The 23972-nt window shown below is 37.8% G+C and overlaps 1 pseudogene; it reads right to left on the bottom strand.

The window, feature by feature from the left end:
- Positions 1–16658: 16658 nt before the first annotated feature.
- On the bottom strand, positions 16659–17399 carry LOC142440716 (thialysine N-epsilon-acetyltransferase pseudogene; annotated as a pseudogene).
- Positions 17400–23972: the final 6573 nt, after the last annotated feature.

Below are 23972 nucleotides of genomic sequence, written 5' to 3'. Positions count from 1 at the left end.
CTATCACACAGGGTTTGCATTAGAAAGTAGAGTACTGCTGAAGCAGTTAGGGTAAAATTTTACACTATCATTTGATCTCTCTTTGGACCTATTTTAAAATTTGTTCTAGTTTTTAATATTTTCTGCTTTCTTTTAGATAGAGGCGGTTCTAGGGTTTACTTGGTTGCTGTTATGTTTGGGGGTTTGGGATCTGTTTCTGTATATGATATTCAAGACAGGAACTGGATTAATGATTTCTTACAGGTATGATAGGGGAGGTTGGGGAAAATAGGAAGATTAGTAACAAGGAGCACAAGGAAGAAGAAAATATTCTAAAGTTGATTGTGGTAATGATTGCACAACTCTTTTTAATATGACTGAGCTATTGAATTATGTGATATGTGTATTATATGGCAACAAGACTGTTCGTATTTTAAAAAGTATAAATGAAAAGATTACTTTGCTATCTCCATGGTCAGGGATGGAGCAGTCAAGTTACCCCCTACGTTTCCCCCTGCAGTTATATCTGTAGTCTTCCAGTGTGGCCCCTTGTGAGTTATTCCCAAACCAGTTTGGATGGGGTGCCAAATTCTGCCCCCCAAGCTAGAAATCTATTTTCAGAATTCTTCAGAGCTTCCTGTTTTCATGCACATCAGTGATTTCTTAAACTCCCATCTTCTATTGACCTTCGGTGGGCGGGTCAGAGAGGCTGCTCTCCCTCAATGGTATCTTCAGGGCTGTCCTCTGTAGCGCTGCCACATAGGATGCAGGCATTAGATGTCCAGCTGAGACTGGGCCTGAAGTCATCTCTGGGAATGAGTTGCTCTGAGCAGGAACATCGCCCTTGTGAATTGGCACACCAGAATGAGGTCGAGAGAGCAAATTATGTTTTTAACAATTTGTTCTTTGCTTTCTACTAATGTTTTTATTACTGTTATTCAAATACAAAATGCCCCCACATATATGGTAAACTTCATATTTAACATTGGGCACTGGTCCAGAATGGAAGTTTTGTATGTATGTGCAAATGTGTGAGAAATTGTATGTTTAGTGTGTATGTGTGTTTGTAGGCAACAGTGGATCCACTACAGTGACTGGAGATCTATTCAGTTGAAAGTTTGCCAAATGGTATTGATAATCATGATTTTTATAGGAGCTATTTAATTTATTCAATGAAAATAATGTTTGATTTTTTTAACTGAAAAAAGATGGAGGATGCTGATGGTCCTACTATTCCATCTACAAACAATCACTATGCATCCTTGTTCTCAAGCCTTAGACCAATACCTTCTATTTATCTGGCTTATCTGCCCAATTTCATAATGTGATTCATTTAATCCTTTCAGCACATAATCGTTTGGTTGTTCTGAGTGGAATTTCTATGAATAAATGGACACTCTATTTATGCTCTTTCAAACTTTTCCCTGTTAGGTAACAAACAAGTACCCGCATTTTTCATTAACCGTTCATAACTCTGAGACTTGGATTTCTTAGAAAATATTAAGGTCTATTTAGTATTTCTATTGTTTGTCTCTCTGTACATATGTTATATTTAACAGCCTCTAGTTTTAAAATTAATAACTGCTGGAGATGTTTGCTGCAGGATTTAATTAAAAGACAAGTGGAGAAAAATAAACAGCTTAGTCCTGTTTAAATTCGACCAATTGATTTCAATATTGTTGAAATTTTCTGTTATTAGCAAAAAATCCATGGCATCACTTAAATCAATTTTAAAAAAGATCAAGGGGGGGGGGATGATGGGAGGAGCTTATAATACCGCATGTCATTTAATACATTAAAGCACAGCTATATGATAGAAACTAAGATGAGGTGCTGCCGTTATTAGTTCTGAAGATATGGAAACTGAGAAAGACAAAGCTCACAGAGCTTGCCCAAGGCTTTCCTTTTAATAAGAAAGCCAGACGGAACTAGAGATAAAGTCTATTATCTCTGAAAATCATTTCTCCCTCCTGCTACAATGCACAATCATTTCTTTTGACAAGAGAGATCTAAATCACAAATGCTTTTATTCTGTCAGCAAAAGTACACTTCCTATGTACATTTTCTTTTCTGTTTGAGGACTGTGAGAACGGAGAAACAAAAGAGGAAATTGCTGGAACACACAGGAAAATATTTCCGTATCAGAATACAGAAAGTAGGGAAAGGATATTCTTTTAATTGGAATGTCCATAGCTAGTGCGTGCAAAGATTTTTAAGAATGGTTTGGCAAGTGTTCCTGAATCTCAAAAGCAAATTGCAGGCCTCGGGGATGAATTTTGATTACATATTGGATTTCAAAGTAAGTTAGAGAAATTTTAATCAAAGTTCTTGCTAAATATGATAGTTCAAGAAAGTAGATAGCACCAAAGAATTATATTAGACATTTCCAAATTGATACTAACTGGGTTTATTCTGCCTGTTTAATTTCAAAACATTTGCTCTATGAAAACTACCTAAATTTTAATAGTTTCTGTTTTTATATTTTAGAATTTTTTCATTATTTAAAAAGCATACATAAAGCTTTAGAGATACCTTTAATTTAAGAAGGTCAGGTACTCAGAATTCGGTGTATAAAGACAAGATACTTAGTGGATGTGGCAGTTACATACTTTCCTGTCAACTTGAGTGAAGGGGTGGAGTCTAGCCTGCCAATCACATCACTGCTTGATAAACTCAGTTGGAGGCACAAGGGAAATAAATAGCTCAATAGAGCCCAGACCCAGTCTTTCTACCTTCCCTTTCTTGCTGTTGCGAGGAGACACGTGGAGTCTTGTGCCAGCACTGAGATACTTTCAGTATCACTGGATACACAAGACCTTGTACCCACTGGCTTGTTATCTTCCTGCATTTTGCATCATTGCCTGTTCTGGATGAGTCTAAAGAGTAATTTAGGGACTAGTATTGCACATATGGGCTAACACCAAACGTACGGCCTTGATCTGGACTAGGTTGGGATGTTTTCCCAATATACAATTTCTTTTGAATTAAGCTGCCTTGGGAGCAGCATCCTAGAGAAACAAATCAGGAAGATGGAGAATGGATGCCTGTTTGACCTTTGCCTCACGTTAGTTTTTCTTCATTGGTTAGCCAGAGGTCAGATATGAACATGCAGTATAGTGGGTTGCTTTCTGGAAAGAACATGGGAAGTTTTGATAAATTTCTTTAGTTGTTGTCTTTGGTTATACCTGTTTGAAATGGTGAAAAATAATGTGATTAACGTAAATTTTGAGCTCAGGAGACAAGATTGCCCTTGAATTTCTCAGAGATTCTGCTGCTTAGTGAAAATGGCTGACAGAAGGCCAAAATGGCTAAACGATGGCCCTGGCTTGAGTCAAAAGAGCCAGAGGCCTAGAGCCGTAGGGGATAAGTTTAGATAAGGATAGAATTTAATTGTTTTAAGATTGATTTAGCACCTGGCTCTACTCGGTTTGTACTGTTCTCTTCTGCCTATCGTTGTTATATAATGATCGATAGAAATGATTGGGAAGTAAAAATAGAGAGGTTGTGAGCCTACTTGCCTTTAGAATTAAATGAGAATTTAAATGGGTTAGGATATTAGTAGTACATTTTGAGTTCTCAATTAAAAATAATTAAATGTCTTCCTTGGAGAGCTTGATTTTCGGTCAATTTGGTTGGGCCGATATTTTCTAATCTCAGCCGCTTGACAGCTGAGAGTAGTCATTGTGCCATTGATGTGATTGCCCTAAACAGCCAAGCAGTTCTAAGATGAGGAGTAACCAAGTCAAGCCAAGGAGTGTAGCTAAGTAGTTGTAAAAAGCTGTGGGTTTACTCACTCCAGTGATAGCCCTGAGGAAATGGAAAGGTCAGGAATGTTATCTGTTTCTTCTTGATGAGTCTGATCACGCACCTGGCTCCGCAAACTCTAGCTTGCTGTATTATGTAACTGGGAATTTTCTGTGCCCTCTCATCTGACCTGCTGACCTCAAATCCATTGGCCTCTGTAGTCATCAACCTGTTGGCTTCATGCTTATCTTCAATTCATCAGTTCCCACAGTTCCAGGGGTCAGGAGAAATTTCCAGCCTGACATTTGATCCATGAACTTGATATCTGCCCAGTCTTGGACTGGACAGTATCTACAACTGTGTGAGTTATTTTCTTGATATAAATTTATTCTACATATCCATATAGATGTATTGCTTTTTTTGTTTCCTTAGGGCCCCCATCTAGGACATTTTGTATATATGTAAAATATTTGTGGAAGACAACAGAAATATAGATAGTATAGAAAATTAGGCATTCTTAGGTTAGAAAAAGCATGATTAAATCACAACTGTTCTAACAATAGAAATGCAGGCATTGGAATTCTGTACAGTTTTTAGAATTGGATTCTGTGAAAAATCAATGTACAGATTCCTGACAATACATACACAAACACACTCACTCATTCACACACATAACTTATATTTAATCAGAACTTTTAATATTTATAATTCTATGATAAATCTTAGTTTTATGAATACATTTCAGAATTCAAAGCTCACTCATGACATTAGCATGCCAACACACTGAGGAATCATAACAAGAGAAGTGGTGCAGTTCTGGTTTAAGGCATGTGGTAACGGCAGCAAAGAAGGAAACAAAAAACACCACTGCTCAGAGATAAACAAGTGAGTACAGGACTTTCAAGGTTTCTCTGGAAACTCATAGATAACTAGAATTACTTTATCTTAAAATGGAGTCAGTTTGCTCCAGGGCCAACTGTTCTTCTTGATAGTTTTCCACAAATCGGCTCGCCAGGAGTAGGGAACATAAATCAAAGCAAACCCTAACACCTTTTCCTGTTCCATTCACTTCCGTTTGATTTTGCATTTATAAATCTTACCTTATCCTTGGTGACAGTGAAGTCATAAGAAAATGATCTCTCTTGCATATGAGTAATTTTGATTCTACCTTTTACTAAATTAAATTTCTATAGGTTTGTAAAACATATTTCATAATAGTTCAAATTTATATCCTCCTGATGTTTAAAAAAAGTCTTGGTTGCTCAATAAGTAAGCACTTGACTGCTAATCAAAGGTTGGTGGTTTGAACTGACTTAGTGATTTCACAGAAAAAGAAATCTATTGATCCTCTCCTGTGAAGGTGGCAGTCTGGGAAATCCCCTGAAGCAACAGTAGTCTGTGTCATGGGGTAATCATGAGTTAAAATAAATCTAATGGCACCTAATAGAAACCTGGTGTTTTCAGAACTCACATGTGCATGTCAGATTTGGAGACTGAGTAAAGAAGACTGAAGTATCACAAAATAACACTCCTTGTGAAGTAAAAACTAGTCTACATCTAGAAGCCACACCTTCACTTTCAATATTAGATATTAGAAAGGTTATTTGTATTTAGGTGTTCAGACGAATTTGCAATGATTAACTATGTTTTGTTTTCTTTTATCACAGCATGAGAAGGAGAGTCAGTTTATCACCACATGCTTCTATTTTTTCTATATTTAAGCTCAGAAATGTTCTGCTTCTAAATCACATTATAATTAAAATATGCATCTGTGGCTTAAGATTGCAGAAGCAACATTACAGAGTTGCATATAATAAGAGGGGCCTTAAAATGTACTTGAAAAGAAAAGGAAGTAGAATGGAATTTTCCCACAATTTTTTGAAGCACCCTCATATAAAAAAAGATTATAAATTCTTAGGCGAGTTGAGAAAATTAGTCTAATACATGTAATAAATATTCAAGTAGAAGAAACCCAAAGAAACCTAAACCTGAGCAGAGGAGAATCAACGATCAAAAGCCAAAAAATTTCTTAAAGTGAATTGGTTTGCTATGAAAGTAATGGGTGTCAGCACAGATCAGCTCAGCAGGCCATGACCCAGAAACAAAAAGCACAGACAGGGTTCCTTCTTCAGTGCAGGACAGCCCTTTCCCTTCCTCTTGGCTTTCCAGCCTCACTTTGGCCTCTTCAAGACAGATTGTTCCTTCTATTACTCAGCCCTTTCTAGACATCTAGTGTCTTCAGTGTTAAATCCTTGATTTTTGCAACAGATATTTTAGGATATTATTTGCCTCAGCTTTTTCTTTGCATCCTCTCCTTTTTTTCTTTCATCTGCCTCTTTTGGCCTCAAAAAACTTTGCAGGACATCAACACATGGGTATTCAAATTCATGGTCACTTTCCAGTGGTGGCCATCCTCCGATCTAGGGCCACAAACTGACCAAGCACCTCTCAAGAGCTTGCAGATACTTCCTTTGCATAATCTATTGACACATTCTTGCAGGGTGCCTGCTCACCAGAGGAAGGTTGCAGTTCAGAAGCAGAAACAGATATCAAAATATGAATCAGCATGAGCAATAGTTACAGAACCTCTGGGGTTGAAAACTGGGTCCAAGATAAGTGCTTAGGACATAGAGATAAATTGTCTCATGCTGTTTTTCCAAAGAACCGTTGCCAAAGCCACATGAAAGAGCTCAATCCCAAAGCAAAGAGAGCCGAGGGCAGAGTAAAGCACGAAATGAATGAAATGATGAAAGGGAGTGATGATAGAGAAGAGGGAGTGATGATAGAGAAGAGGGAGTGATGATAGAGAAGAGGGAGTGATGATAGAGAAGAGGGAGTGATGATAGAGAAGAGGGAGTTATGATAGAGAAAAGGGAGTGATGATAGAGAAGAGCGGGGGTTGATTGTGAAGGTCTACCATTTGCTGGATGCTTACTACGTGTCTGGCTCTGTGCTTGTTGCCTCACAAGACTTCTCTTAAGCCATTCCATAATATTAGTAAACAGGAACTGGAATACTCCAGTTTACATGAGGAACCTGAGCCACCAAAAGTGGGGAACTTTACTCAAGATGGAGAGTAAGTAAGGGGTTGCGTAGAGGTGATGGTCAAAACGGAAGATAAGAACAAGAAGCAAAACTAATGACAACTTTGGATAAACAAGGGATCCAGTTGACATTTTGTTATTTTAGTGATGACAGGTTTGCCTTAGATTTTCAAATGAACTTTTTTTGTGGTTATATTTAAATTTTTTATTGGGGATCGGGTGAAGGCTTATGAAGCAAATCGATTTTTCATTCAACAACTCAGGTACATGTTTCTGTCATTGAATACATTCCTCCAATGAAATATCACCCTGAATAGTTTCTCCCTGTGTTTTCTGTTTCCACTGCACTTGATTTTAAATTGTTCATTGTTCTAGGCTGTGCATATATTCTTCATGCTATTATTTCCCATTTAGATATTTCTATTGTTTGACTGAAAATTGAGTAATAAACTTGAGTTCATTTCTGGACCTGAAGTGTTACTAAGGACCTTAGTCTCCCTCTTATCCTCTGTGTAGACCAGCAAGGCTCTACTAAGGTCAGAACTTAACCCAACCTTAACCCTTTCCATTCGCATAACAGACAACTCCTTCCAAAATGGAATTAACATTAAAGGCATAGGATCCTTAGGAATCTATAATTACAAAACATCACAGAGAGAATTGTGGCTAGGAGGGCCATATTAGTTGACTCTATCTCAAAGACTCTAGCTGTTACAACCTGTGTAGATGGTGAACTTTGTTCCTATGAACTATTACGTATATGCCGGTTGACTTGGTACTAACTGAGACCATGTTTCTGAGTCTCACTTTTGGTCTTCTGGTTTCTGGTATCTCATTCCTTCAAGGTTTGGTTATGTTAGAGAAGTTTTAATAATTTTCCCTTTTTTTGTTCTACAATATTCATGGATACATTTGCAGTGAATTTAAAGACCACACATGTGTAAATGTTCTCTGTAGAATACATGCATGTACACACATATGCTCTCCCTCTACTTCCCATCATATAGAGTATAAGAAGAAGAATGCAGTATAAGTAATGGAAGAAGACTTTCTAAAACACTGAAATATGGAGATGACACAATCTTGCTTGCTGAAAGTGAGATGGATTTGAAACAATTGCTGAGGAGGATCAAGGATTCCAATCTTTGGTATGGATTACAATCCAATGTAAAAAAGAAAATCTTTACAACGGTACCAATAGATAACATCATGATAAAGGGAGGAGAGATTGAAGTTGTCAAGGATCTTCAATCAGTGTTCATCGAAGCCAAAAGATGAAAAGCTCCATCACACTACACAAGATCTTCTATAAAGTGATGGAGAGCAGGGCTGTCACTTTTAGGACCCATGTAGGTTCACCAGACTCAAACCACATCAGATTCACTTGCTGAGGCTTGAGATCTAGTTGAAACAAAGTAGGTTTACACACCAAGAGAACAATAATGTTATCAAAATGAATTTGAAGTACTTTTAAGATATGAATGAAAAAAAAGCAGCTCGAGTAATTCCAATGCTGGCCTCGAGTGTCAATGCAGACACACACACAAAGCAAACAAGTACAATATTAAAGTAATGCTACGTGTGTTGGAGAGGGTTCTCTAGAGAGACAACCCAGATTTCTAGTAATTATACAAAAATATATTTATAAAGATAGATATATAATACAAGAAATTAACAGTTAAATTATAAAGCAGTGAGACACTAGCAGTCTTTTAAGGCTTGAGAGCTGCCTGTTGCCAGCCCCCTTCTGTAGAGAGAGCTGGGCTATGTATACCCAGGCAGCAAACAGCAAGGCAGGTCACCAACTGTCAACAACTGTTGGTCCCCAGCTCCAGAGATGAACATTCCAATCGTGTAGGACTAAAGGGGTCTCAACTTACAGGGATACAGTCCACAGGCTAGGCATCCCACAGGTAGTGCACCGCTTTAAATTGAGGCACAGAACAAGCAAGGTGAGGCTCACTGAGCTATTTATCCCTCCGCCCTTCAGTTAATCCTACTTGTGTTTATCAGCCAGGCTGGCAAAATCAACTATCGCACTATGTTTTTGTTACATCCAATCATTGAGTCTTTTAAGTAAACTCATTTGATAGGTAGTTAATTCTATTATTTCAGGTATTAAAATAGGTTTCTGTTTCAAAAGTTGTTTATTTTCAATTTCTAACCACAGTCATAAAGACCACATTAAATGCCATAAGTGCACTTACTCACTGACTGGATAAAATAAGCATGCCTTCATGTATTCCTGGAAAATCTCTTTGGGAATTTTTTCAAGTCTGGACTTAAAAAATCAGAAAGAAAAACTGTGATTCTTAATTGAAAATTCAGTGGAATTTCTAAACTATACAAAAATAGAGTAAAATTATTACTTTCCCTCAAAATAAACACCAAGACCTAAGCATTTACTTGTGTTCCCTAAAATGTTTCATTGAAACTTTCTCATGATTTTATCAATTTATGATATTTTGACAATAAAGGGCGGAGGGAGAAAAGAACTACACTAGCCTAGTAACAGTGCTCAGAGTCACCAAGACTTTTCAGTAGTTACAAACCATACTTCTAAATTAAAGCGATCAGAAGAAGCGAAATGCTTTATGCTCTATTCTGTAAACCTCATTTCAATAATACCGAAAGAAAAATCATTTTAAAGCAATTATAAAATGAGAAATGTATCAAGTGGTTAAATAAAGTATTGTTTTTAATTTATCCACTTCTCACACAAAAAATATCTTTCTATTTTTATCTCCTGACAATTAATTTGAAAATATAAAAATTTCTTTCATATTTTTCAAGTTCTCACCTCATTTACTTTCAAACTTACTTTTAATATATTCTATCTACCTATCATCTCTCTAAAAAGCTGTACACATTTTAAGACAATGAAAATGTTGCATACACATATTTAATACCAATTCAGTAACAATAGGCTGTCCAAGTCTGAGGGATTAGCCATGGAAAACCTTATGAAGAGCTCTGACACATTGTCGGATACAGCCAGACATGTGACCTCACTGTTGTCGAGCAATCAAAATGCACCCGAGGAAGAACAGCCTTCTCAAAGAAGAATTGACTGTAAGGTTTTCAGAACCTGATTTACTGATGAAACACTAGTCAAAATAAGAAGAAAGGGCTGCAAACTTCTATTAATAACCCACCAATCACCGGAAAAGAACATCATGCTTGGTAATGTACAGGACAGAGAAAACAGAAAGACACTCAAGGAGATGGACTGACATGGGGATCGCAGTGATGTGTGCAAACAAAGCAACACACGCGAGGCTGGTGCAGGACCAGGCCTTATTTTGTTGTCTAGGGGTTGGAAACAGCTTGGCAGCTCCTAACAAGCACAATGACAGCATGCACGGACCTGCCTGTCAATTGTGCACATTGTGGGGGTTGTGCGGCTGTGAGGCTGGAAGCTGTGCCCCTGGTATTTCAGTTATCAACAGAGTTGCCCAGTGGTAGAAGACAGATTTCAGCAGAGCTCTCAGACTCAGGCAGAGGAGGAGTAAGCACTTGGCATTCTAATTCCGAAGGTTAATCAATGGAAGGTAAGAATACCAGTGGATATTGACTGATACAGTGGTGGAAGGTGAGATACCCATGCACTACTGGGGAAAGTGTACATTCTAAAAGCATAATCAGGTCTGTGAGTTCTGTGTGGCTGCTTCAGTGAAGTGTGGAGCCCAGTCGAGAAGAGGAGGGCTGTCAGTAGAACATGGTGTCAGAATTGGGAAACCGGTTTCACAGTGGAGATATGTCTGACGTCCACTTAATTGGAATCAGTTTTGAACGGACAGTTTTGGACTGTGCTCAATAAGATGAATCGCAAACCTATTCAGATGTAATACCAGTTTAGCATCTAAAAGAGATCTGAATGAACCTATTCATATTCTTGTTTATATGTATGCAAGCTAAAAATGAAAACCTGCTTCATCCTATGTCCAAAACAGGAGAGTGAAATCCTACAAATCCTCCCCATGCAGGAACACCCAATTCAGTATCACCCTCTAATCACAACAAAAATCACCAGTAGTCTTCTTACTGGCCCACTTTAAGCATTTTCAGATATTCCAGGGAAACTGCTCCTGTGATAGTTTCAGATCATTACAGATAAGAAATCTTTTCATACCTTATTGATGTGAGTTTTGCAAATAATCTCAATTTCTCAAGCAAAGTTTGGGCAAGGGCTAGTCACTACTTCTTCAGAGTTAAACATTTATAAAGCAGCTTGACAATGTGTACCTTTAACTTGAAATGGTGGAAACTGGGTTTCACTGGTATAATCTTCTTTAATGAAAAAAAAACAACCAAACCAAACCAAACAAACAAACAAACAACCCTAAATCTAATTACAATTAGGAAATAAAATGCTTCCAAAATGAGGAACATTGACCTGTGTTCTTCAAAACACTCAAGGTTATTATTAGAAACAGGAGAAGATCAAGAAATCGTAGCAGGACCATTTAGTGTAAGAGATCCTGAACAGAATCTTGACATTAGCAACAAGCAAGATAAAAACAGTAGTTAAAAATGAAGGTATTTGGATCATATGCAACACGTTAATTGCTGTAAATGTACCATGCGAATAATGGAAGATGTAAATAAATGGGAGCACTGGATCTGGTGTATGAAAAATTGATGATTTTTTGGTTGCAATTTTTCTGTGAATCCAAAATTTCTTTGAAATGAAAAGTATATGCAAACAACAAAATAGCAAAGAGATTACATGCAAAGGAGCCCACACCTGTCATTGACTTTACAGGTAAAAACATGAATTTGTCTCACATGAATGATTAATACACGTGCCAAGCGAAGGTAATTCTTAGACAAACCTAAGGGAGGCACTAAGAAACTGAAGCAAAGTAGCAAGTGAGAAACATCAGGGAAGACCTACAGATGGAGACCCAGAGGAGATGACATCATATTTACATCATGACCATCTCATGTACGTGACCCTACCACCAAAAAGATCATCTCTCAAGATTATTCTTCATACCAACTTCCATAACAGATGACAAAATTATGAGTAATATGTTATTTTATTTGTATTTATAAGTCTCACTTTTAACTTTACCACAAATATCTCCCGTCCTAAGTAATTTCATAAAAAATAATAAAGAAATTTAAATGCTAGAATTCTTACTGTCCAACCAAATGCAACCAATCATTAGTTCAAAAGTATTTTTAAGAAATCTAAACTTGTAATAAACATGTTCATTAAACTCACTATAATTTTTCAAAATTGTGATGGAAACACGCATTATCATCTTTCAGAAAACAGAAAACCTAGTACTAATCATCTCTGAAGATTTTCATGAAAATTAATATTCCCTAAGCTTCAAAAGCTCAGTCACTGCTATCGCGTCAATTATGATTCATAGCAACCCAGAAGGTCAGAGTAGAAGTACCCTAGTAAGCTTCTAGGATGATACTTTTTTACAGAAGTAGGAAATCTCTGCTTTCTCCTGAGGAGCAGCTGGTGGCTTCAAACTGTTGACTTTGCTATTGGTAGCTCATTACATAACCCGCTGCACCACAGGTCTATTTTTGGATGGTGTAGTTTTATGTATTCTCTGAGCCTGAAAAATATTCATAACTTTTGATCCCTAAGTCAAAATTATAAGAATTTGTTTTTTAAATAATTTGAAAATTAAAATATGATATAATAGAAACATAACTCAGATCATCATATACATTGGATAGATTTATACTTGAATGGCCAGCCATTAAAAGGGTGAGGCACAGTCATATGTATTTCAATGTAATTATAGAATATTTTATTGAGAGAAACAATTGATAAGGTTGACAATAAAGATGATAATTATCATTGGCTAAGTAATGACCTAGTCAAAACTATATATATACTCTTCCCTTGTCACATACACATGCACACACAAACAATAAGATATCAATTTCATGGTACAAAAAGCTGAGGTAGAGAAGGTTTAGATTACTTTTCCCCTAAAATACTTAGTAAGTAATTGTCAATGAGATGTATTTGGGCAATGACGCTGGATACCAATTCACTATTCTAATATGACTCCAGATGACTAATAAGCACATTTTCATTTAAAAATAAGCCAACACACACATATATCTTATGTTCAGAGGATGATTTATAATGAAAACTAAATTGACCATTCTCAAAGAGTTTTTCAGATAATAAAAGAAAGCTTTCTTACTGAAATCCAGAGACTGTTATTTTTTCCAATTGATGAAATCTCTGAAATGAGCCAATAAGTTATATTTTGTGTAGACAGAACAGGCAATTTTGTTTCATTCTATAATACAGCATATAATTTACTTTGATTTTTTTCAATATTCTTGTCTCAGGCTAAAAGGAAAACGACATTGTGTCTACAGATTGTTTAGGATCCACAATTGGTTTTTAGTTGAACCTTAGCCTTCAACCAAGAAGAAAAGAAGCAAGTTGCTTATGTTTTACTTAGCTATCTCTTTGGATTGTTTTGTGCTAGATTTAAAGGAACATTTTAACTGTAACTCACAACTTTCTCACTTATGGTCCACAAACTAGAAACATGCATTTATAAGGACTGGTACTGAACCAAAATTTTGAAATAGCTATCTTGTAATGTACTATTGAAATATTATTGAGCAAAATCTAAAGTAAAAAATTCAATTGTCATGAAATTGGCTTAACAGCAGCCCAGTTATCTATCCCTGTGTCAAAAGTATCACCTAAATCAGTGCTTTAAAACAATACCATTTTGTTTCCTGTGAGGATTTTTATTAATTGGAATTTCAACTAGGTGGTCGTTTGTGGCGGAGAGAGTTGGGCATCTTAGGTCCAAAGCTGAGGAGTTGCTCTGATGGGGATGGGTCAAGAGGACCTCAGTCACAGCCCCTGGCATGTCCGCAGGGCTTGACACGATGGCAAGATCTGGATTCAGCAGAGCCCTTTGTCCAGGTTTGAGCAGGACTTCTCCGATCATCTCTCTTGGGTAGTCACATTGTTGTTTCCCGCCCCCCTTTTTTTTTCTTCACGTTGTTTTATTAATGACTTTCCAAATTTGTAATGTGGAAACTGCCAGTTTTCTTCAAAGCTGGTCCAGAATTGGTAGAGTATCTCTCTGCCGTACTCTGAGAGTCAAAGAAGCCACTGCTCAGTTCGCTGTCAGGTGAGAGAGAGGAAATGGGTTCTACCATCCAACGCACGTGTAGCCTCATTAGTCATATTGACAGAGCACTCCCCATAGTCTTTAAGACACTACAGAGAGTATTAGCTACTTAAAGGTTGTTGCCATTTTTTACATATTCATAACACTCTAATATATATATAGGAACATTTTGTATATATCTAAATTAAAATCAAACAAATACAATCATTCAGTCCTTTTCACACGCAGCTTTGATTATGGCTGGAAAATATTTATAATTATTTTTCACAATGAAATCAATTAAAATGAAACTCAAAAATAAATTTTCATAAGTAACAAGAGAAAGGTTTGTAAGCTTAGACTTTAATCAAATGCTATCATTGGATTCTCATCTTGACTACCAAAATCAAGTATGCAATACCGATGAGTGTTTCTAATAATTATTAAACTATTTTTTTAACTGTGCCAAAAGATTTCACATTTTCCTGAAATGTAAATTGCTTTAATGGCATATTGTAAATTTCTTTGGGCAAGCAGACAGTGAAAGCCTTTGTAATTATAATATGTACTCTTAGAAAAATGTTAAACTAAATTTATTCAGATAAATTATATTTTATACTCTTCAGCAGCTAATCTACAGAAAAGCATAATTGACCTTCTTGTAGTTTTAATATAGTACTTCTATTTACCATGAAAAGATAGCATATAACAATGCTGCATGAAATAAGACCTAAATTTGGGATGATTAAATTCCAAACCAGAACATTGATTAAAACCTTACCTGCCCTCTAATTTCTATACTTATTATCTCAGAAGAAAAATGTGCATCTAATGATTGACAATTATAATTATTTACTCTAGTCTGCTGGTATTTTCTAATCTTTAAGACACTTAGAAAGTTTTGGGAAAATATAGCTCTACTGCCAACTTTCATACACACTTCTGTTGCCATGAAAATTTCATCTTGCCATGTGTTAAACTTCACAAATACAAAAATCTACATTAGAAAGTTTTTAAGCACCAGTATTTGATTAATGTACAATAATCAAATACTGCTTCAACACTCTCGTTATTTGGTATAATTTTCTTTTTATAAAACATGACACATTATCTGAATTTTCAAAAATAATTAATTTTACCATTCATGTCATCACACCCAAAACATAAAATTCCAAATCATAAACTGAGAGAACTAAAGGAATTTTTTATCTCTGTATGTTTGTTTTGCAAAAAAAATTACTAATTAAGACTTTTTCTAAATTTAAGTGAAATTATAAATGCAATGGACCTTAAAAGAAAGGCATTCCTTATATTACCAAACAGAAACTCTCCTATTCTAGTTAGCATAACCCATAACAATTAGACACGAATCACCCTATTGATTCTAATCTGCCAAGATCAATTCAATCCCCTAACCGCTGACTAAGGAAACCCAGGTGGATTCACAATCCATTCTTCATTTCTTCAAGTCACACATGGTAACTGAGAAATTTGGGACATTTTCTTCTGTGTACCTACAGTGTACTGCATGCACACAGACAGAGTTGAATGGTGCCATAGTGCTTGGATATGTGAGAAAAAGAAAACTGAAACATTTGGTTCAAACACCATTAGTTGAACAACACAACACATCGCAGGTAGACAACAGTGATTTTCGCCCCCTGCTGTCCTTCCATTTACTGTATACTGCTTTTACTTTTTTCAGGTTACGTGTCTGTGCTTTAGTTGCGGGAGAAAGAGATGGCTTTCTCCCACAGTGAAGAGTTACAGTCTGGGAACCCTACAGGGGCAGTACTACCTGCCTATGGCATCGTGATGAGTTGGAATCAACTCTATGGCAGTGAGTTTGGGGGTTGGGGGTTTCGAGGGTTGTTTTTGTTCTGTTTTGTTTTGTTGTGTTAGACTTCTCAAGTGAAGGAGTTGGGTAAGTCAAACTGCAGAACTTTTGGTTAGCTATTGTGTACGTGTGTGTATACACACACACACACACACATATGAGGGGGCTTCAAAATTTGTGGAAAATGGAATCAAAATGCATTGGCACTTTCATTTGAAACTTGAACCTCCTCATGTTAATGGATGCATGTTAATATATATACTTAAGCTAATATTTTATATGTATGCACATGTATTTTTTCAATAAATACATAAGTCATGGTGCTGTAGTGGTTACAAGATGGGATGCAAATGGCAAGGTCAGAAGTTCGAAACCACCAGTCACTCTGTGGGAGAAAGATGATGCTTTCTACTCCTAGAAAGAGTTCAGTCTCAGAAACTCACAAGGGCAGATCTACTCTGTCCTGTAGAGTCACCGTGAGTCAGAATGATGGCAGTGATTTTGAAGTTTTGAATGTACGTTATTTGATTTAAATGAAAAGAGTATGGATGTTTCTTATATGAATCTTTGATCTTTAGTTATACATGGGGAGTTAATAATAAAAGATAGTATGTTACTAACATCAAATGCTGATGTGTAAATATAAATGCATTTAGTATTTTTTAATCTACAGATTGTTTAGAAATTATCTACTACCTGATAAAGCTAATTATATAAAATTTTAATAAATGGTTATGTGAATTTTATTTGCATAATGGTCAAATTTTCTAAGGAAACACTAATTTTTAAACACTAGGTTCAGTACTTTTTTTTTTTAACCCCAGGAGCAAGATTTATTGGTCAGCATGCTCACATGCATCATCTCATCAGCTCCTTCAGTCAATGCTGCAGGAGGGCACGGTCACTAACATTTGTCACTCTCAGAGGAAAAATGGAACCCCCCACCTCTCCTTCAATTTTGGTTTTTCTGTATTTGATAAAGAGACACCTCTAAACCGTCTTTCTCCAGGGAGGCCTCTAACCACAGAGACAGTATCTGAAGAGGGAAGGAGAGGTCCAGGCAGAGAGAGATTTCCAAGGAATAGCATCACCTTCCTGCCAACTCCCTCATGGCCTCTCCTTCAAAGCGGAACGAGTGCCAGCCTTCAGCTTCAGTCAGATCTCGGGCTCCTAGAGTCTTGTAAAGGTCAATGGCCCTCTTGTTCCAGTCCAGGACTGCCAGGCGGAACTGGGTGCAGCCTTTATCCAGGGCCACCTCGGCCACCTTTTGGATTATTTTGGAACCAATTCCCTGACCCCTGTGTTCAGGCATCACATTGATGTCCTCCAGGTACACATTGCGTCCCTTCCATGTGCTGTAGATGAAGTAGTATAGCCCATAGCCCACCACCTGGGGTCCTCGTGGCTCACCATGAGCGGGAAGAATCTCCGCCACAACACAGTGATAGAAAGGATTCTCCCCAAAACCATCTGCTCTCAGGGCTTCTTCGCTGATCTGCACGTGATCTGAGAGTTTCTCGCACTCAGCCAGCTCCCGAATCAGCCTCAGGATGTCTCCACAGTCGCCCTCTTTTGCCGCCCAGATGCGCAAGGAGGCCATCTGCGTCCTGGTGGGCTGAGTGCCAGTTGAGGACCCCTCACTCCTGGGGCAACCGGGAGCCTTTACAGGGCCAGCGAGTTCCTAGGTAGAAACCCAGTCTAGAGCCGAGCGGGAGCGCAGCCTCGGCCCGCGAAGCGGAGGGGGCTGAGGGTTCAGTACTTTTAACAACTGAATAAATAGCTTATCATTTGAAATGTGTGTATAATTTTGACATGAGGGGGTCATATTGACCCTTAGATAAATCTGTTAGCAATAGTTTTACTGATTCCTTCTGTGCAGTTGAAGATTCCTGTACTTAATTGAGCTTAGGTGAATTACCTGTTTAAGTAAAAGATATTTTAAGGTACAAAGATGGAGCAAGCACTCATACAAACACAAACTAATGCACACGATAAATTAAAAGGTATTGTAATGAACTCATAGAAATTGCTGTACAATGTTAGAAAATATAAAAGCATGGGTCATTATTTCTGGACATACACTCCATCAAGACTTCTGGAAGCCACATTTCCATCTTTCTAATCCTTTTCTGAACAAGTCTGAGTTCCTTGATTTACACTGCATCCAAACAGCACTTCTGGCATCCTTGAAGGCCTACAATAAGAGACCAGGTGACACATCGGGTCAAGGTCAGCATTTCAAAGCTGAGGCTTTCGAATCCCATTCAGGTTTACAGTCTTAGAAATCAATAGGGGCAGTTCTACCCTTTCCCATAGATCACCACGCGTCAGCATTAGCTTGATGGGAGTGAGATGGGTAAGTGTTTCTGATGCTCTTTGAGCTGTAGGTATAAAGAAGTCTAAAAGGTCAAAAAGTCTAAACAGGTGGATGGAGAAGTTTTCCTCCTGAAATTCTCATAGATCAACCCTGGCTCTTCTGAAAGAATTGGAAGGAGCCTTATCATGAAGACAAAACAATCCTTTGAGCAAATCTCTGGTTTATTTTTCTCAGAAATATAGTCTTTCAATTTCATTAAAGCTTCTTCTTAATAAGCCCTGATATCATCCCGTGTCCTTCAAGGAAATATAACAAGATTACTCCTTGAGGAGCACAAAGAAAGCAGGACAGAATCTTTGCTGCTACCTTCTCAGCTCATCCTTCTGGATTGTATTCAACTACCAGTTCATCACCTTGGAAATACTGTCTGGACTGATGTGTTTTTTTTTTTGAAAGACATTTAATGAGACTAAAACAACTACGTAACTGAGGATTTTTCTGGAACTTTCCACTGATCATGAATGCCTTGCAAAGAAATTGTGTTTGGAATAAAACCAGGCTTCTATAAACTGGAGCCCTAATAAAAACAGGTATGTATGATTTTGTTTATAGCTGCCATCGAGTCAGCACACCATAAGTGATTCAAACATCGCCAGGCCCTGCACCATCCCCATAACTGATGGCCTATTAAAAATGTTGTGCCCCGCCCCCCCTTTTTTTTCTTCTTAAACTCAGGAGTAATTCAACAGGTCTATCTTCCTCATCTACCTTCTTAGTCTGGAATTTCCATAGGAAGCTGATCAGCATCATTCACAGGCGATCCACCTCTGTCTGACAGTCTGGAACTAAAATAGAGGCTTCTTAATAAAGGACAGAAATTCTACCACTCAATCACCTATGTTTTTGGAATAATGTCTGTTGCAAAATATGAAATGTGTGTCATAATTGGGTAATATAAATCTCTTTTATTTTACTACAAGAGCGGTATGCAGTATTTTGTTGTAATGCTTATAATACAATTTAGAAAAAATATGTGTTGGATGTGTCTTTTTGTTAAGCATTGTTTTTATATTTTCTCAGTGCGTCCTACAATATTAGGCTGCTGTTAGGCGTCCTTGAACACTGCACCGTCCGGCACCATCCCCACAATTGCTTTTATGTGTAAGTTCGTTGTTGTAGGCACATTGTCAACCCATCCTCTTGGGAGCCTTCCTCTTTTCCACTGCCCCTCCTCCTCACTTTTAATGTCATCTATGTATCACAGGCTGTTGATAAGCCTCCTTCCAATCCTATTGCCACATTATTCTTCATTTATTTCAGTTCTCAGAGTATTTGCTCAGCATGCTTATTGAATATGTATGGTGAGAAGATACAACCCTGACATATATCTTCTGATTTAAAATAATGCAGCATCCCCTCTTCTGCTGCAATAGTTGCCTCTCCGTTTATGTATAGATTCTAATTGAGAATGCTAAAGTGCTCTGGAATTCACATTCTTCTCAACGCTATCCATAATTTGTTATGGTCCATGCGATTGAATGTCTTTACATAGTCAATGAAACAGAGGCAAACATAAACATCTTTCTGGTATTCCCTTCTTTCAACCGAGGTCCATCTGATATCAACATCTAAATATGGCAGCGGTTCTCAACCTATGGGTCGTGACCCCTTTCGCAGGAGTCACTTGATTCACAACAGTAGCAAAATTACAGTTATGAAGTAGCAACAAGAATAATTTTATGGTTGGGGGGAACATTACAACATGAGGAACTGTATTCAAGGGTCGCGGCATTGGGAAGGTTGAGAACCACCTGGGATAACGGATTCAATTTCTGGAAATTCCCTTTGAATGGACTTCAGTAACTGGTGATGTGTGGTTTTCAACAACATTTTACTTGCATGTGCTATTGTTGGTGCCTTTCAATAATTTTTCTTTTGATTAATCACCTTTCATCGGAATGGGTAAAAATAAGGACACTTTCCAGGCAGTTGGCCAGGTTGCTGTTTTGCAAAATTTCCTCGCATAGACAAGTGAGTGCTTGGGTGCTTCATCAGCTCTCTTGTGCATTTCTTTTGGGACTCTGTCAGCTCCTGGAGCCTTGCATTTATTTTTTTGCAGGTAGTTTGGATTTCTTTTTCAAATGCCATGGTACTTAGTCATATATTCCCTCAGGATATGGTTGAATATCAACCAGTTATTTTTGGAACAGTGACCTGTGTATTCTGTGCATATTAATGTTTCTTGCAGGTTTCAATATCTTCTTCACAGAATCTTTCAGTATTGCCAGTTGAGGCTTGAGTCTTATAAGCTTGTTATCTTCTAAGCTGGGTGTCTTCTCAAGCTGGTCTTTACATTTTCTCTTTTACTTCAGTATTTTTTGACATTGGTTTTAGCAGCTCTACATTGAAGAGCACGTTTCAAGGTCTCCTCACATACACTGACCTTTTCTTTATTTTCTTAATAACCCTTTCTTTTCTCCATGTGCGATATTTTTAAATGTCATCCCACAGCTCTTCAGACCTGTCATCACTGTTAAATGCATCGAAAATCTGTCCTTGAAATTCAGGTTGAATTCTGGCTTTCCTAGTTGTGTTTGAATTTTGTTCAAGTTCAAACTTATTGTACATATGAGCAATTTATGATCAGTTCCACAGTCAAACCACTAATTTGTTAGTTTCTCCTCCCACAGATGTAGTCAATTTGATTCCTGTGGATTCCGTCTGTAGAAGTCCACATGTATGTTATTGATGTTAGGTGTAATCTGTTCTCTTTTGACTCATAGCAAATCCGTATACAACATAAGGAAACTACCTGGTCCAGCACCATCTGCAAAATGGTTACATTTAGTTCAAGTTCATTGTTGTAGTCACTAAGTCAATTCATCTTGCTGAAGGCTTTACCCTTATTCTGCCCCTCTATCAAGCATGATGTACCTCAACTGATATAGGCCTCTTCTGAAAACACATCCCCCAAATGTGAGACATGTCTCCCAGACTGTAGGGCCGACAACAGATCAAGACATATAGTCCCCTTACTGGAGTATACCATGACTAAGGACAATACTGGGGACACATGCTACTGGGAGTTAGCCCCACAGTGGGGTGAACTAAGAAACTAATATAACAGACCTGCAAAGGGAGCAAAGTCAAGCCACAAAGCCCCAAAAGAGCCTCCCAAATAAACTTCAGGCTAGGAAGGATAACTCCCAGAATTACCCCAGGACCAGTGGGGAGATAGACAGAAAAGTCAGTGGACAGAACTGGAATTATGTATGTTTTTTCTCTCTTTTTCTTTATTTTTTTCTCTTTTTCTTTTTTTAGCCAATCTTTTGTTCTATTTTTGTTCTGTCTCTGTCATTGCTGGGTGCCTACTTATGCAAGATGAGTATGGGAAGGAAGCTCCAGGAGAAAGGAACAGGATCAATGGTCCCTGGGGGATTCGGGGGGGAGAAGGAGGTGGGGGAAGGGAACAATGAACAAACAATGCCAGAGACAGGAACAACTAGGAAATTAAAATCAACAGCAAGGAGGACATAGAGAACCTGGGGGTGTTGGAGTAACAGCAATCTAACTGAGAGAAATTACTAAGAGGTGGAAGTAGGGCAAGCATTATGGTGGGGCAGGAGGAAGATAATCAGAAACAGGAGCGATCTAGGAAGCAAATGGACAGAGGTATAAGCTATGGATAGAGGTATAACCATAGGTGTGTACATATGTAAATACATTAATTCATAAAAATAAACGTATTGGCCTAGGTACATTTATTTATATGGTAATACAATGAGGTAGTGGATGGATTTCTCAGCTCTGTTCATACTCTCCCACAATGCAAGAACACTTCATTCTAACTAACTGGCATTCTGCGATGCTCACTCTCCCGGCACAATTGCTGAAGACAAAATGGGTGCCTAAACTAATGTGGTGAAGAAAGGGGATAGTTCCCGGATATCAACAGATGTAGTGGCTGGGGTTTTAAAGGCTTGAAGTTAAACAAGCGGCCATCTAGCAAAGACGCAACAAGCCCAAATGGAAGAAACACACCAGCCAATGTGATCATGAGATTATGAAGTATCGTCAGGACCAGGTAACACATCAGATGACCTATAGCAAACAAACAAGCAAACATATTGAGAATTAGGGGGGTCGGGGCAGAGACACAAAGCGCATCTCTAGACAATGGAACATCCCTTGACAGAGAGGTCACAGGGAAGAGATGAGTCAACACAGGAAAGCACCAATGAAACACACAATCTTCCTCTGGTTCCTTGAGACTTACTCCCACCCCAACCCCCCACCCCACTATCATGACCCTAGTGCTGTGGCTAGACAGGAGCATGTACACAGGTATAAATAGGAGATAAGAGCTCATGACACACAGAATCCAGGAACAGGAATGGGAATAGTGATACCAGAAGGATAGGGGAAGGGAAAGAGAGGAGGGAAGGAAGTGGGAACCGATTGCAATGATCCACACATAAATAAACACCCCTCCAGGGTGGAGAACAACAGAAACCATGGGTATAAGGAGATATGAAAATAATAATAAAATAAAAGTTTGAGATATGAAAATAATAATAATTTATAATGTATCAAGGGGTCATGAGGGCAGAAGGAAAAAAGAGGAGCGAATATCAAGGGCTCAATAGAAAGTAAATGTCTAGAAAAGAATGATGGCAACATATGTATAACTATTCTTGATACAATTGATGTATGGATTGTTATTAAACATGTAATTGCCTCCAATAAAATAATTTTTAAATAATTTTTAAAGAGAAGCATTATAGCTATACTGCTATAATGATAAATTTGTTTCGGCAGTCTATAACAATTTCATCATTTTTATCTAGCACTATAATTTCAGTGCATTCACTCCTAGTCTGCCTTCCGTATTCAAAGTCAGAGGCGTCGGTGATGACCTGAAATATCATGGCTATGTCAGGCACTTCTTAGACTTCACAGTGACATCCTTGCTTTTCAGCACGTCAGAGAGGTCTTCTGTAGCACATTCATCTAAGGCAATGTGTCCTTTTTTTCTAGTGACAGCACCACTTAATAATTAGGGCACCTCCCTCCAACTTGATACTTTGGGGCGCTGTGGAAGATCAGTAGTCTATATGCTAATTGCTTTATTTCTGGGTTTTCCGATCTTTTCCATTGGTCTGAGTTTCTGTCGTTAGGCCAGTACCATACTGTTTTGACCACTGTGGTTGTGTAGTAGGTGGTAAAGTCAGCTAAGATGAGCCCTCCAACTTTTTCCTTCTTCTTGAGGCGTTCTCTGCTAATTCTGGTCTTCTTACCTCTCCATATGAAATTGGTGGTAATATTTTCCAATTCTTTGAAGAAGGTTGTTGGTATTTTAATTGGGACAGCATTAAAATTATAAAGTACCCTGGGTAGGATAGACCTCTTTACTGTATTGAAGACTCCAATCCATGAGCATGGGCTATTCCTCCATTTGTGGAGGTCACTTTTAGTTTCCTGTAGTAGGGGCTTGTAGTTTTCCTTGTATAGGTCTTTTTGTTTTTGTGTGTGTGTTGTTGTTAAATAAATCCCTAGATATTTCAATTTCGTCTTCGCTATTTTGAAGGGTACTGTCTTATTTATCTCCTCTTCCATGGCCTTTTCTGATGTAGATATCAAACCATTCGACTTCTGTTTGTTGATCTTTTATCCTGTCACTCTTCTGTCTTCCTCTATCACTGTCAGTATTCAGGTTGTGGAGCTTTGGGAATTTTTAATGTATGGAATCATGCTATCTGCAAATGGCTATAATTTAACCTCCTCCTCTCCCAGTTAGATACATTTTATGGCTTTACATTGTCTTATGTTGTTAGGTAGGACCTCCAGTACAATATTGAATAGAAGTGGGGACAAGGGACATCCTTGTCTAGCCCCCTTTTTCAGTGGGATTAATTTAGTATTTTCTCCAT

Source organism: Tenrec ecaudatus, chromosome 2 (assembly GCF_050624435.1).
Source record: "Tenrec ecaudatus isolate mTenEca1 chromosome 2, mTenEca1.hap1, whole genome shotgun sequence".
Lineage (NCBI taxonomy): Eukaryota > Metazoa > Chordata > Mammalia > Afrosoricida > Tenrecidae > Tenrec > Tenrec ecaudatus.
The sequence above is the reverse complement of the archived record's forward strand: the minus strand, read 5'-3'. Positions and strand labels throughout refer to the sequence as shown.